Consider the following 15,518-nt stretch of genomic DNA (forward strand, 5'->3'; position numbering starts at 1 on the left):
GATGATGGATCCCAGTTGGGATTTGAAACGTTGGAATAAAAATGTTTATACTGTGGATTCTCCGGTAACTGAATCAAAAAATAATAAATCTATACTATGAATATAAAATATTAAAAATAATATACTAAATAGGAAATAAAATTAATATAATTTTTTAAGCGCAAAAAGAATTGGTCCATAAATTTGCTTAAAAAATTTATCATTGCTATAAAATTAATAAGAACACGAGACGAAGATCTACGAATACCATATCCTAGGTTTAAAGGAATATAAGATATTTTATTACTTTTATGAAAAGTGATAAAATATATTTTCAAAGGTTTATGTCATTAAAAATGTGCATTAAGTATCATTTTAACTATACTGGGAAGGAAAATTGTTGTGAAGAAAAAATGTGCATGGCTAGAGGAGAGGAGTCTTGCTCAGAAATCGGCAAGGTAAGTTTTGAGTTGAGGCAAGGAAATCGCAACTACACAGAGACTTAATTAAGACACAAAACATACTTTTGATTATATTCAAACATAGGAAAATACATTTGTGTGTTAAATTGGAGGCTCCTGCTCCAAGTAAAACAAGAAAGATCTTACTTCGATTTACGCTTCACCATGCTCCAAGTAAAACAAGAAAGATCTTACTTCGATTTACGCTTCACCAAGGATGTTGAGTAACACATATACTGTGATTTATGTTTCACCAAGGATGCAGAGTAACACATAGTAAAACACATTGTTGTTCTCACGCGCCATCAAGGATGGAGTAACGCACAGTAAAACACATTATTATTCTCACGAGTGCACCAAAATTCGCTCCACAATTTTCTCTTTACCTCTCACTTTCACCCTCTCTCTCGCTCAACTTTGCAAATGGCTTACATTCATATTTACACAAAACATAAAACATTAGTACACAACATGAGTGATTTTACATAACAAATGGTTTTCTAAACTTGCAGGTGTTGTGGAGTCTGGGGAATACATATTTACCAAAATTCATTAAATGTCTTTGTTGCAGAATGGTCAGGGATATACTCCTTCTCAAACTTTACTCCTTCCCCCTGCAAACAAAATCGCAACCTACAATAATACTTCTAACAAGTAAGGTCGCTGTCAGAGTGTTGAGCGCAGTGGTTGGGATTAATATTTCCAACACTCCCCCTTAATCACAACTGTCGTCATTGAAAATTCCCAAACAATCTCTGAGATAAAGAAAACTTTGACGTGTCAATGGCTTTGTTAAAATGTCAGCAAATTGTTCCTATGACATGCAGTGTTGCAACACAATTTCATCAATGTTAATCAACTCTCTAATAAAATGATATTTAGCATCAATATGGTTGGTCCTCTTGTGAAAGACGAAATTCTTTGACAATGCAATTACAGAAGTGTTGTCGCAGAAAATAGTTGTCATTCCCTCTTGGTCGTGGCAAAGATCCCTCAACATCCTTCTCATCCAAACTGCTTGACACGCTGTTGTTGTTGAGGTGACATGTTCAGCTTCTTCTATCGACAATGAAACTATCAGTTGCTTCTTGGAGGCCCATGAAATGGCTCCAGAACCCAAACGAAAAACATATCCTTATTTTTGTCATCGACACTTCCTTCCCAATCACTATCAGTGTAACCAACTAGCCTGAAATCATTTGTTGTGGCATACAAAATACCAAACTATTTTTTCCCATTGACATATCTTAGAATCCTTTTTGCTGCTTGCCAATGTGTTTCCTTTGGTTTCTCCATGACCCTCGACACCAAACTTATTGCATACATTATATCCACCCTAGTGGCATTCAAATACATGAAGCTGCCTATCATGCTTTTCTATAATGTTGGATTGACATTGCTGCTGCAATCTTCTTTTCCCAACTTCAACCCCATGACAGTTGGAGTTGGTGCGGGCTTGTTGTTCTGCATATTAAACCTGTCCAAAATGTCTACTACATACTTTGCTTGAGAAATAAAAATTCCATTTTCTATTTGCTTCACTTCTATGCCGAGAAAATACCTTAACAATTCCAAGTCAGTCATTCCAAATTCACTCTTCATGACTTCTTTGAAATCAGTGATGAGGAAATCATCGCTGCCTGTAAAAATCAAATCATCTACATATAAGACAGCAATAAGAATCTTACCATAGCTCTCGTTGATGTAGAGAGTAGGCTCACCATCACAATTGTCAAAACCATTATCCAACAAGTAAGCATCTATCCTACTATACCATGCACGCGGTGCTTGCTTCAACCCATAAAGAGCTTTCCTCAATCGATACACTTTGTCTTCTTGGCCTTATACCTCATAACCAGGTGGTTGCGCAATATACACTTCCTCTTTCAACACTCCATTCAAGAATGTTGATTTTATATCCATTTAATACACTTTCCATTTATGTTGCACGACAATCGCCAGCTATGTATACACTATCTCCGTCCTCGTGACTCATGCAAATGTATTCGTATAAACTCTTCCATGTTGCTACTTGTATCCTTTGACAACTAGCCTTGCTTTATGCTTTCAATCTTGCCGTTGACATTGCTCTTGGTCTTATATACCCACTTCACTGCAATGAACTTTTTTACTTGCGGAAGGTTCACTAACTCCCATATGTCATTCTTTTCTATTGCTTCTATTTCTTCCTCCATTGCCGAAAACCATTTTTCTTCTTTGACTACTTCTCGAAAGTGGATTGGGTCATCTACATGACAAAACAAAGCAAATAAGGAATTCAGACCAACACTACTATCGACTTCCTCTTGCTCATAAATCTCATTTACATTTTTGAATTTTGGTGTTCTTGTGCAAGCTGAAGATGGGCTTGACATCTCACTTGGTGTTTCACTTTTTGGCATGCTTGGAGAAGCACTTGCTTGACTGCGCGACATTGTCCTATTATTTGTTAATGATGTTGTTTGTTGCCTGCTTTGTTGTGCTTGAATAGGAGTAGAGGGAGTCATTGTTGAGGAATTAATTGTTTTTGTTAATTCCTCTTTGTCCTTATGTGGTATACATGCTTTGACATTGAATTTATTCTCTAAATTTCCTCCCATGCTTCCTCTTTTATGAACTGCACATCTCTACTGATTATGACCTTCTTGGTTGATGGATTGTAGAGCTTGTATTCTTTGGATTCATCACTATATCGAAAAAATATGCATTTCTCCCCCTTTCCATCCAACTTCTTCCACAACTCATCTAGGACATGTGCATATGCAACACATCCAAAGACTCATGTGAGTGACACTATGCTTTCTTCCACTCCATGCCTCTTTAGGAACTACATTCTGGATGCTTTTGGTTGGACATATATTCAAGATATATGCTGCGCAAGCGACAACTTTAGCCCAATAATCATTTGGAAAATGCTTTTCCTTCAACATACTCCTTGCCATTTCCGTAATGGTCCTACTCTTCCTTTCCACTACACCATTTTGCTGAGGTGTATACCTTGTTATAAATTGCTTGTGAATTCCATGTTCCCTGCAAAATCAAAAGAAATCATTTGAGATGTATTCACCACCTTTGTCATTCTTAAGGACTTTGATGTAGTTTCCACTTTGCTTCTCAAAAAGAGCCTTGTCATGGTGAAAACACTCAGACACTTTACTTTTCTATTTTAGGAGATAGACCCATGTCTTCCTTGTGTAGACATCTATGAAGGTCAATAAATAGTGGTTGCCACAAATTGATGGTGTCTGCATTGTTCCACATAAATCTGAGTGGACAATCTCAAAAGGTGCCTTTACCCTTACTCACTTTCCTGATGGAAATGTCTCTCTATGTTGTTTGCCCAAGATACATTGTTCACATAGGCTGTCTAGATTTTCTATGAGTGGAAATCCCCTCACCATGCCTTTCTTATGCAACAAATTTAAACCTCCAAAGTTGAGATGTCCAAATATCAAATGCCATAACAAATTTACATCTTTGACCTCTGCTTGGTAGTTCACTTGTGTAACAACTGCAACTTTTCTTTCATCCTCTTGTGAGATCATTGACAGTTGTGCTTGTGCACCTTCTTTCTCCAAATCTGATCTTATTTTTAGGGGAAACATTCTATTGTTTGTCATCTAAACCTTTGCAATCAGATGTCTACTTGGAGTCTTATCCAAAATTGTGAACACATCATTTTTTAAAATTACATTGTAGACCTTTTGCATGAGCTGTCCAATGCTTATGAGGTTATGCTTCAAAATATGGACAAAGTAAACATATGAGATGTAATTATTCTCTCGCTTCTTTGTTAGGATATCAACTATTCCTTTGCCCATGACAGAGACTTTGTTATCAGTCCCTAATGTTACTTCAGATTTCACACTTTCATCTAGATTGGAAAACATTTCTATGTTCCCTCACATGTGGTTGCTACACCCTGAATCAAGATACCATATATCACTTTGATTTTCTTGTGCTACATTACAAGCTAAAAGCATGCTATCATGGTTCTGGTTTTCCTTTGTGAAATTTACACTTGGTTTGTTACTAATGTCATATTGCTTATTTCTACATTCATTTTCATAATGACCATACTTCTTACCATAATCACATTGGACTTGAGATTTATCATACCTTTGACCCTGTGCTTGATTTTGTCTTGGGCCTTGACTTGGATTTTGATTGATGCCCCTTCCACTTGAGCTTGAAGGGATGCTTCTTCCACCTCTGTGTGGGCTTCTTCCTCTTCCTATAGAATATGATCTTCCTCTTCCTCGACCTTGACCAAATGAAACTTGTGTGTTGAAGGCATGCTCCAATGAGGAGCTTGTTTCTCTATTCAGTCTATGTTCATGAGAAATTAGTGATGCATGAATCTCATCCACTAAGAAATGTGAGAGATCCTTTGTCTCTTCTGTGGCCACAACAATGGTATCAAACCTTGCTGGCAAACTTCTCAAAACTTTCTCAACTATTCTCCTTTCCTCAAGTGTCTCAACATTAGACCTGAATTGAGTAACCAGTCCAATTACATGTGTAACAAACGAGTCTACATTCTGAGACTCTTTCATACAAAGTGTTTCAAAATCTCTTCTCAACATTTGCAGTTATGTTGTCTTGAGTTTTTCCATGCCTTGGTAGGTTGTCTCAAGGGTGTCCCATGCTTGATTGGACTTCATTGTTACTGCAACCCTTGGGAAAATACTTTCATGAACTGCTTCAAAAATGTAGAAGAGGGATTTTGTATCCTTCTTCCTCTTGTCCCTCAAGAAATCTCGTTATGCTTGAGACAAGGCATTGTATGCTACTGCATCTGCTAGTTCTTGAAAGCCATTCTCCACCAAATCCCAAATGTCTTAAGAAGAAAACATGGCCTTCATTGTAATAGCCCAATAATCATAATTTTTTCCATTAATCTAAGGTATGTGAGGATTAGTCAAGCTTGTGCTTGATGTTGCCATTTCTGAGTGAAAAAAAAAAACTTTCTACTTGCTAGTAAATACACTTCAAAATTCTACCCTGAAAGCATATTTTTTTAATTGCTCGTAAAAACACTTGTTTTTACACTAATAAATTTTAATCTTCTCTAATACCAGGGAAAATTTTGAAAACCTTCCTAAATCTATATGTATAATAAATGGGCGTATCCCCATGATACATAGGAAATATGAAAGGAAAATTTATTAATCATATAATATGTATATACAATTTTTTTGGCGAATCTCTTACCAGATTATATTATCTTGTAAAATCATGGCGAATCACTAGTACAAAATGTAAAATCACTAAGAAGTGGCAAATCAATAGTACAAAATGTTGAATCACTAAGAAATCCAAGGTTTGTTGTAGTTGCTTGGCACCAAGAGGGTATTCAAGAAGAAATTGTAAAATAAATTGACAAAATTGCTCATGAATTAGACAAGCTTCACTAGTTAGCATCAAGCACGCCACTCTAGTGACTAAATCATACAAATCTAGAACTAGAAGTTGTTGCCTAACAATTGCTTTCAAAAGTGATAGTGAAATGATAGTTTATATACTCTCTAAATTGAGAAAGAGTGGAAATTTGATAATCATCTTTAATGGATCATTTGAGATGGTTGTATTTTCATGTCTCAAAAGCATAACAAGTAAATTAGCATAAGACTACATTAAGGGATTGTCACTGTTTCGTGATGTTATGACCATATTAAAGACTGAGGAGGTAATATTGCTACTGTGAATATCAATAGATGGAAGGGGAGGTCTCAATAGAAAATCTAGACATTTCACAGAATGCGATATAACTACACATTTCACATTTCGCATTTAAAAAAATCTTTCATGTAGGTTGAAGCTATTAATCACAAGACCAAGAATACATCTAGGATTTAGGTATATTTCAGTTGACGCAATTTCATGCATGTGCAAAAATTCATTGTAACTTTAGCATAGAAAGGAGAAGGAAAGCATATAGGGTTTATTTCATTTAATTTATCAAAATGGGGAGTAGTGAGTGAAGTTCATTCAATTTTTTAGAGTGGGAAGTAGTAAGTGAAGGGTGCAGTTTAAATATTTTCATGCATTTTTGATTTTCAACAATAAAAGATGTTGAAAATAATAGCGAGTGAAGGTCTTCTTAACTTGTGCCTTAGTCAAGAAAGACTTCAACGTTTTATTTTGTTAACTATGAGTTCATGGAAAAGGACGAGTTAGGTTGTTCATGTGCTAGTTGGAGGCTCAATTATGTGGCTCTCCAAGTGCGAGTTTATATTTGGAAAAAAATAAGTGAGACCCTCAATGTATATTTGTGGCAAGGACAAGTTAGAAGAGTCTGTTTGACTTAGTTAACAAATAAATCACAAGGCCGAGTTCTAAAAATAAACTTGCTAGTTATAGCATGATCGAATAGCATAAAAGGAGGACGAAGGCACAAAATTCAACAATTGTTTTGTGCACAAGGTTGTGAGAAAAGACAATAGCTCATAGGTTTGTGAGAAAGTGCACAAGAATTGTGTGAGATTCTTGCTTGTGGTGTGCATATTATTAAGTGTCAAGTGTGCACATATTAAGAGATTTGTGCTGCAAAATAGGAGGCCATGTGCGCATGAGTTCAGGAGCTAAGAAGAGAGGCAAGTGTGCAAGGATTTCAAACTTGTTTATGGGCAAATAATAGGAGTTGTGATCAAGTAACGTTCATGGAAAGTTTAGGCTAGGTTAGAAGGAGAAAAACTTTGTTCTCAATAGACAATTTGCCTTGTATTTGATTTGTATACTCTATCAATAAAATACCACAATAAGGAGAGGGTTTTCCTAGTTGGGTTCCCTTGAAAATTAGTGTCTCTTGTGTAATTATGTCTTTAACTTGTTTCATTATGTTGCTTCTATTGTTGAGAGATTTTGTGTCTTGGTGAAAATAAAAGTAGTTTCAAATTGCTCATTTAAGCAACAAGCATAATTTCAAGGAAATTCGACAATAAACTGTGATGTAAATTGATTTATATATATGTGCATGTGTTGATACTTTGTTTAACATGATTTGTTTCATTCCTAGTAAAAATCAAATTTCAATTTCAATAGAGATTTTAGTTTTCTGATTTTCTAATTAATTAATTTTGAAAGTAAATTAGGACTGTTACCATCTTGGTAGACATCTCTTAGAAATGACGTCATAGAGACTATCTCTTAAGTAGGAAAAAATAAATGTAGCCCCTATTGATCCAAGATTGAACATGCCTTAAACTAAAATGAGAGCCTAAGAACTCAACAATGAAGTATGTAATATGAGTTGGTGATCTCAATCTCCTTCACCCTAAGAAAGAAATGATAATCTTAGAAGACCATTCCTACCTGTTGAAGATCGTAACCGATTAGTTTTACCCAAGTTGACCATCAACAATGAATTTCATAGAAAATGTGCTAATGCAGTTGTCTTTCTATGCACACCCTTGACCAAATAAGTCAAAAGGATCACATCATCAACGAAAAAAAGAATAGGAATGAAAAGTTGCACCCATTGTTGTCATATATATGCCAATTAAGGAAAAACTCTAGCTCATTGATGTAAATCCCAATGAAAGTGGGAGATAGTGGACACCCTTTCTCTAACCTAGTAGTGCTCTTGATAAACTTTGTGTGCTACATGGAGACAACCTAGGACATACTCATACAAGTTCTTGATTGCTACCTAGACAATCTAAAAAATGCCGAAGTCTATAATCCTTCAGAATAGGCATGTTTAAATGTGTGAAGTGGCTTGGATCAGGTATATAACTTTTAAATGTCACATGAGCCTCTTAGATGCTAACAGACATGCAATATGTGACAAAGATGTTTTATCCATACATAAAACCTACAAAAGGTAGGAAACATTATTACATGAGCTCCTCTTGTATTAGTTTTCAAGAAACTAAAGGATTTAAGTCTATTATTTTATTACACATATGATGGTACTCGATGTAAAAAAATGGTTTCTCTTTGAGTCTCTCCCAGCAATTGGGATAACCATAAATGAAATACGCAAGTTTAGAGTGAATCTAAATACACCTGCTGAAATAGTGCCCATGTATAAAATAAGGCTCTGAAACCTATCACAATTGTTACCAGTTGAGAATAGATGTCTAATATACATGTTATTTCACAACTATTAAAATAACATAGAAGATCGCTTCACAAATTAAAATACCTTTTCGATCGCTTCTTGGCCTTAAGGAACTGTTACCTATACCAACTTTCCATAGATTGCTTCTCAATTTGATGTATCATGAGCACTTGTTTCAAGAAATAGATTGAAGTCGGAGTTTATTTTTATGAATCCAAATTCCAAAGGTGAATGTGGTTGTGGAGAATTGTTCATGACATAGGGGTGGACGCTAAATTGTTTTAATTTCCATATTTTAATTACAGTTATTAGTGTTTGATTCAAGAGAGAGGATTCTTTTCATAAACAATTTCTAGAATAAATGATACATAGGATTAGATCCAAGATTCAAATTCTAGAAAAAAAAGGCGATCGCTTCTACAATGCATGGTGGATGTCTTGATTGTTTTCTTAATTGCTAAGCTCTGTACTTATGAACCGTATGTAAATTAAAAAATGAAGCCTACATATAACCCCTCGAAATGTTTTGGGGCAAAATAGACCACAAGGAGAGAATTGGATTCACTACATTGATATCTTGAACTATAGCATCAACTTCCACAATGTTGTAGGAACTTGTATTCTAGATTCTAGCAAACATTTTCATCATTCCATGGTAAGTTTACAACATTTTTAGTTCTATTTAACAGAAAAAGGAGAAACTGATAGTATTAATGACTTAACAGAAAACATGGGCTTTAGTCCTCTGCCAATTATTTATTTGTATTGACAAAAGAAACAAAAACTTTAGCCTCGGGGGGAGAGAGAGAGAGAGAGAGAGAGAGAGAGATTTTCGAAGAAGAATTCATTATCAATATGAGTTGTAGGGTAACCAAAAGAGTGAAAGGTAGGACTTGAGATGAGAAACTATGGATAAATTTGAAATCTCTTCTTCGTTGTTCATTTTATTTTTCACTCCATGTGGAAAAATCTAAAAAGTTTAAAATGGAGAAACAGTGGACCTAAGAATCCAATAGTAGGACATCAAAGGAGAAACCGTGGATAATTTTGAAAACTCTTCTTCCTTGTCTTTTTATTTCTCAATGCATGCGGAAAAATCGAAGGCCTTTTCAATAGAGAAACAATTGGTATATAATTTATCTAGGAATCCAATTCTTGGCACTAATTTACTTCATTCTATCGATATTATTAGATGGAATTCATTTATATTCAAGGCATATAGGCATCTAGTTGCTTCTCAACTAATACCTATATTAACCGTTCTTCAAACTATGGTATTTTAAGAGAGCCCAGAAACATTTTTACTTGTCCCAAAGCCTTATCTTTGAAGCTCAACTGACATACAAGTGGGGAATTCAACACTCTGTTAGCTCAGGATAACTAGAAAATTTGATGTTTAGGCTAAATAAACCACCACAAGGATTTTCCACTATAGTTATAACTTGTAATTTCATCACAAATAAAAACCATAACAAAGAGTTGACAATAGCTTGTAATTTCATATCATATAACAAACACAACATAGAGCTCATAGCGCATGGGATGTTAGTATGATAATGGAATATGCCATAACATCAAGCCTGGGACATAGTAACTTGCATCTCAAAACAAACTTTCATATTGATAATGCTGGTGCAAGTAATTGTGAATGTGAAAATTATTCATCAACATTTTTTTTAAGAATATTAACACCAAATATTGACAACAAATTTGTGAAATGGTGTGTCTGAAAAATATTTCTCCACCTAAATCATATCACTTAATCCTTAACTCTAAAATACTAGCACCATCCAAAATCTCAAGTTTCAATAGTGGATGACATCAGAATATCCATCATTTCTAAAGAAAATCCCCATCGCTGTCAGAAGCTACTGTCACAAATGAACATTTAGTGGATATGGTGTATTTGAAAAAGACTTTTGACATTGGGAAAAGTAGTTTTTCTGTGATATCTTTCAGGACATATTTCCTATAGTGTCATACATAGGTTATGGTCACAATCTGGTCAATTTCAGAATATTTCCTATGCTTAAAAAGTAAACAAGTATACAAAAACCTATGAAAGATTTCATTCAGAGAAGAATGCAGATCCACCATGCCTGTAACAGGGAAGAAGGAGAAGCTAGAGGTTGCAGAGGATATCTCCAATCTTTAACAGAAGCATATGACATCCTACTAGAAATAGGTGACAATTTCAATAATCTATATTGAAATTTTCATCAATACTAGAAATAGGTGATAATTTTCTTTACTCTATAGAATGTGGTTATCACTTGGGAGATAGCCTCTAAGCCTTTCCTCTTCATCTCTTGCATGTTCTTCAAAGGGGGTGTTTTGTGGGCACTTGTTGAGATGCTCTTCTATGTATAGTTCTAGCATTTGCACCTGCTCTGTTTGCTACAATAGTTTCGCTAGACAGTGCTGATGGCAATGGCTCAAGCATAGAGCTCCCAACACAGCCATCAATGGGAGATACATTAGTTGTAATGGCTTCCCTTGAGAGAGAGGGGGATGAAGGTGAATCATGAAGAAGGCCTGATCTATTCCTCTGCGAAAAAATAGACCTAATTAGGGGGAAATCCTAGACCCACACAATGGTAAAGAAGGATGATGCAATTGCTGCTGACAATGATGATTGTGACTAGAATGGAAGCTGGAACATCCTTCTATTGGAAAATGAGAAGAAACCCATTGTGATTCTCCTCCAACCTAGGGTTTATAATGTTGGTGCTCAACATAATGGATTCTACTCTCTCTCTTTGGGTGAGCATATTTCTCCTGGATGCTGAGTGTTGCTACTTCAACAGTTGGGCCAGTGATATCTCCTTCGACCTATGATGAGAAAATTATATGGCATTAGTGATTTTCTCCTTGGACCATAATAAATGCCTCCTAGTAGACCCAATATGCTCATTGTTTGACGGATGCAAATTGAAATGATGATAGGGGATTTAGGAAGGAAGCAAAATAAATCATAAATGAAATATGATAGGTTGACTTCCAATGCTTGAATCTGCAAGATAATATAAAAGATTGATAAAAATTTAATTTAAATGGAATCTTCAAGATAAAGAATTATCAAAAGTTTTCTCAATGGAATCTTAACTAAGAGATAAAAAATAATTCTTAAAAGTGTATAACTAATAATATGCCAACTCTTAAATAATTGACATTCCAGTAGATGTCATTATAAAGTTTTCTTCATCTATCACATTAATTACCACTGCATTGAGTGCATAGAGGGATTATAACTTAACCAACAAAGATTTACCTGAGTGCACTAAGAACGGTTTTATTTAACTACATTGACCAATAATGATATAAATATTGGTGATATAAAATTGAGATATATAAAACAATGACCAACGTTTGTACTGAAAACATCAAAATATGTCAAAACTTGAAACATTTACACTCTGCTTCTGATAATCTGGTTTTCTTCCGAAGGTCTGTGGCAACACTATGCAGGCTCTGATGAAATGCTTTTGCATGGGGTAATCCTCCATATTAGTCACCTTAGCATTCATCAGAACATTTGAAATTTTGACCATTTGGGGTATCTGCAATCCGAGACATTGAGAGGATTTATTCCAATGCTATGAAGTTTGATTTAGGGTGTTCAAATTTGAGACATATGATACAAATAAATAATAATTGTAACTCTTAAAATCAATTTTATCACCAGCTAGATCAACTATTTTAATTTGTATAGAAGGCCTAGTTTGAGTCGGTGACAACCTTGGGAAAAACACAATGGCTATTAAAAATGTAGAAACTATAAAACTAATGCCTAATGTGTTCATCTTGAATGTTGTCTCCTAAATTACTAGATCTTTTGGTTTTGAACCGAGGAAGCTGGGAATCTCAAAAATAAATCCACACTTGTTTGGAGTCCACATTCTCAAAGTCATAGGGAAGGTGCACACAAGCCGCAAAGAAGAAAAAGGATCTATTGTGAAAACAATAACAAAACTGCCTATCTAGATAACTTGGAGTAGGGGGTGGTTCCATTCAAAAGCTACAACATTTATAGAAATCAAAATGTGCTTATTACCCTTATCAAGATCCCTTGACACCCAAAAGAAAGTTGATGATGTTTATTTTCTAGCTAAGAAACTGTACCCAAGTAAAATTTTATTAGCTTATCACTTCACTAGGAACCATTTACCCTAGTGCACTAAGAACACTTTGATTTAACTACATTGACCAATAATGATATAAACATTGGTGATATAAAAATCGAGATATATAAAATAGTGAACAACATTAAATATGTCAATACATGTAACATTCACACTCAATTTCTGATAATATAGTTTTCTTTTGAAGATCTGTGGCAGCCCTCTACAAGCTCTGATGCAACATTTTTGAATGGGGTCATCCTCCATAAGAGTCACCTTAGGGGTCATTAGAACATTTGAAATTTGGACAATTTAGGGTATCTGCAATTCGAGACATTGAGAAGATTCAATCTAATTCTATGATGTTTGATTCAGTGTGTTCAAATTTGAGACATCCCATAGAAATGAACAATAATTGCAACTCTTAAAATCAATTTTATCACCAGCTAGATCAACTATTTTAGTTTGTATAAAAGGCCTAGTTTGAGTTGATGACAGCCTTGGGAAGAATGAAATGCAAGTTAAAAATCAAGAAACTATAAAACTAAAGCCTAATGTGTTCACCTTCAATGTTCTCTCCTAATTTAGTAGATATTTTGGTTTTGAACTGAGGAAGCTTGGAAGCTCAAAAGTAACTCCACACTTTTTCGGTGTCCACATTCTCAGCGTCACATGGAATGTGCACACAAGGAGCAAAGAAGAAAAGTGATTTGTTGTGAAAACAATAACAAAACTGCCTATCCAGATAAAGTGTAGTAGGGGATGGTTCTAGCCAAAAGCTACAACATTTATACAAAGACAAATGTTCTTATTACCCTTTTGAAGATCTCTGGATACACAAAAGGAAATTATGAAATAGACTATTCTATGCCAAATCTGTAATGTTTTCACATAAATTATTATCAAGATCTCACAAACCACTAACTAAATCACTGACTTCTACCTGCCCAAGTGGTATAATGCCATAAATAATTACATGAGTAAAATATATGCTTACCAGGGTATAATATGGATGCTTATTAGTGCGGCCATGAGGAATGCTTAATAGGATCTATATGCACTAGTATGAATATAATAAGAATAATGAATGAGTATGAAGAATCCAGGTGAGAGATTAGGTGTCTAATATTCTCTATTTAGGGTTTTAATCCCTGAGATCTCATCCCTGAACTTTTTCCAACTCTAAATAGAAAATAATTAGAAAATCCATGGGAAATTCCCAAAGGATGTGTAAGGGCTCTTGCGAAAAATGAAACTAAATAGCTATGTCTCATTAGATCAGGATTTACAGGGACCATTGTGAACACTAAGAACATAAGATGACATCTCATTAGGATGAAGAGACATAATAAGAAAGGAATCCTTGTCAACCTTAGCAAGGACCATTTCAAAACATAAGAGGAGTGCCTCTTTGTGCAGATTAGGGTTGCTACCACACTACTTACCTCCAATGTAACTAGACAACTTGCAACGTTTAATGGCTCCTTTAATGGCACTATGTACCTCCATTAATGTTCTTTCACTACTATACTGAGTAAGTTTCTGCTGCAACCCAGAAGGATGTTGTTTCCCCTAAATTTGTACGGATGCCACTAACAATGTTAGAATCTCACCACTCAAATTACTAAATTTCCATAATTTTGTTGCACACATTTCAGATTTCCTTGTGCTTTCTAGCTTCTCCCTCAGTCCCTAATCCAAGAAAAGGCTCAACTAAGATCAAATTCTCTTAACCATTGCTATGAACATGACATGAAGTGATGTCCCCTTCACCTACATTTGCAAGTGGAAGAGGTAGTCACCTTCCCCAAGCTCCTCTAGTGACCTTTTCAATGATGATTGTGATGTTGGATTATATGTTGATGATCCATTTTATTTCCCTATCGATGGGATCTGGTGGCCTTCACACTAAATCAAGTTTGAGGATTTAAGCTCATCTAATAACCATGGTTGACCATAACTTTTTCATTCTTGTGACAAAAGATTTTATAGGTGTTCACCACTTTCCCATGTCCTTTGACTTTCACATTTTCTCTATATGTTTCTTTCATTAGGTATCTTGAGATAGGTTTGAACAATAGTGACTAAAATATCTAAGAAAAATCCAAGAGAGTTTTCACACTAATGACTGAACTATCCAAGAAAAATCCAAGACCTTGAATTTTCTCTCCTTGCTCCATTTCATGTCTTCTTTAACTCGTTGGAAAGAGGAATTGCACATTGAACTAGTTTCTCAATAATTGCGCATCAAAACCTCAAAAAGTGAGTGGGAAGGCCCCAAAATATATATCAACGATATATCACCAAAAAACTACCAAAATCAAGACCATTTTTTAGATGACCCTAAATGGGCACCTAGATCATGGAAAGTATGAGGAAAACCATTCCTCTAATAGATTCCTCTGGAAACAAAGTATTTGGGATGATTTAAAGGGGAATTTGCTAAAATATATAGAATATTAGAAGATATTTTAAAGAAAACTTTACATTTATTACTCCAAGGAAATTAGGTATGTAAGAAATTGCAAAGCCATGAAATCACTTGATTTCACAAACCAAGTATAATATTCATGGTATAACTAATCTAAAAGTCAGAATACAGTAAAGGGATGAAAACCAAAGGAATATTCTCACCTCAAAGTCTTTAGTACATCACCTAATACCCTTTTTTTAATCAAAGGCCAGGTCCCAGCAACAACAACACTCCACCCTTCAAATTCTGTCCAACAAACCTCAAGGCTCAAGCATTGCCTAGAAAACAACAACGTGAATATAAGCAATCAAAGAAGGAACACATGCACCCTATATAATAGATTATCCTCACTATAGATAAATTGGAAAATAACAATCCTTATAATCACCTTAGAACAAAGCTAAAAAAAAGCTCCACCA

This window comes from Pinus tabuliformis, chromosome 4_1 (genome assembly GCF_031772625.1).
Source record: "Pinus tabuliformis cultivar Carrire ecotype Pingquan chromosome 4_1, CPIR1, whole genome shotgun sequence".
In the NCBI taxonomy this organism is placed as follows: Eukaryota; Viridiplantae; Streptophyta; class Pinopsida; order Pinales; family Pinaceae; genus Pinus; species Pinus tabuliformis.